This window comes from Lycium barbarum, chromosome 9 (assembly GCF_019175385.1).
Source record: "Lycium barbarum isolate Lr01 chromosome 9, ASM1917538v2, whole genome shotgun sequence".
In the NCBI taxonomy this organism is placed as follows: domain Eukaryota; kingdom Viridiplantae; phylum Streptophyta; class Magnoliopsida; order Solanales; family Solanaceae; genus Lycium; species Lycium barbarum.
In genome coordinates this window covers 12,028,899-12,030,717 of record NC_083345.1, presented here as the reverse complement: position 1 = coordinate 12,030,717, position 1,819 = coordinate 12,028,899, and the positions used below count along the sequence as shown (strand labels likewise).

General features: G+C 29.9%; 1 long non-coding RNA gene across 1 annotated transcript; it reads left to right on the top strand.

Annotated features, from left to right (window-relative positions):
• Window positions 1-253: 253 nt before the first annotated feature.
• LOC132609431 (uncharacterized) lies at window positions 254-1,276 on the top strand. Its single transcript, XR_009570832.1, has 2 exons — window positions 254-639; window positions 927-1,276. It is a non-coding gene; the product is annotated as an uncharacterized LOC132609431 (long non-coding RNA).
• Window positions 1,277-1,819: the final 543 nt, after the last annotated feature.

Sequence of the window (1,819 nt, the reverse complement as noted above, 5' to 3'; positions counted from 1 at the left end):
GTTATATATAATTACAAGTTGTAAGCAGGGGTGGCTAGAGGGTGAGGCTAGTAAAGCTTTTGCTTTAGGCCCCAAAAAAAATTTACCAATGAATTTTATGGTTTAAATTTCTCTTAGATAATGTTGAAGATTGTAAAAAGAAGTATAAAATATCAATATATATCTATAAAGCTGGGAATGAACAAGGTGACGTGGCATGTCTCATAGGCGAGTATTACCATTTATCTTTTTTCTCATAATTTTGCATTTTTTTTCATAAATTTTGTCCTCAAAACCTCCAAAGAGATTTAATATATCTTTCATCATTATTGGCATTTATTCCTTTTTATGATAATCCCTCTCTCTTCCTTCTCTTTATATATTCTTTCACAATATACCGAATGTGATTTCCCCCTCATTTTTCTGGCATTTACTTCTCATTAATATCCCATTAACTATATGTTTAACTTCTTTTTTCCAAAAGAACGAGTGTAACGGCTCAACAATGAACATAATGGTGCAGTTACATCCTAAAAATTATACTATCTATTTAAATTCCAGCTAATGAATATATGGTGCAAGATTTTCTTTCATGCTTCATATCTAAATTCTTAGAAAACCGTGGCTCCTTTCCCGTCGAAGGCTTGAAGGATTGTTAAGGTGAATTATGTTCTCTCTCTCTTTTTAGTTTTGACTGTATTTTTTTACAGTTTGATATTAAATATTCAGTATGTTCATTCTATCGTTTCTTTCTGATTTTCATTGTTAGCTTCATCAAAATGATATAAAATGAAGTCTTTGTACCATAATTGGACCATAGGTTTGCGCTTTATATACTTACAGATAATTCTTATACATAAACATATAATTTGATACCATCTGCAATTTAGTTTTGTCATTTTGAGTACAATGGAATTCTTCTAACAAATTCAATTTTTTTTTGTCAGACAAGCAAGGGGAGAGTCAAGAAGATGGCATGAGAAAGTGCAACCGTGAGAACTAAAGACTGAGATTTAAAAAGATTTTCGATATTTTCTTTACAAATATTTATGTCTTTTATTTTTCTGTACCGAAGACGTTAATAATATTAGTAGTAATATACACCACTTGATAATAATACAATTTTAAATAATGTTGATTTAACTATGTTTAACCATTCAATCCATATGTGTAGAATATTTAACTGCCTTAAACAACTGGACGATAAATTATTTGTTCTTCCCATGAAAATCGATGTATGTAAAAATGTCATTTAATTTAGGAATACTGCAGTTTCTTTCTATAAATGCATTTACAATTTCTTTTTTTGAGTAAATGATTAGTAAAAATTATGTTCTCGAAGCAGTCATATGAGTAAATGATTAGTACAGATTATGTTCTCGAAGCAGTCATATGTTTTATTGCCTTTTCAGGTCTTTACACGTTGACGATTTCTTTATATATATATATATATCCAAGGTGAACATATTTAGGGAGGATTGGAATACCATATCTTGCCCATTTGACAACTTTGATTATTTTAATGAACTCTTAGTTTTAAAAGGAGAAAATTGAAATGTAAACATCCAACTCTCTGATTTGGTATTGACGATTTCAGGAGCAGGGAAGAAACTCTTGACAAATTGCATGGCATCTGAGCAGATTATACTATGATGAGACGACTTTAATAGCATAGAAGAAATTCTAGACAAATTGCATATCATGGTCTGAGAAGAATGATCAGATTGTATCACAAAAATAAGATAATCAGAGAGATCAGACAGCCTTAAAGTTATATATGACATACATAACTTTAAAACCTATAGACATCTCTCAGTAGGACTTTATGTGATTCTTTTTA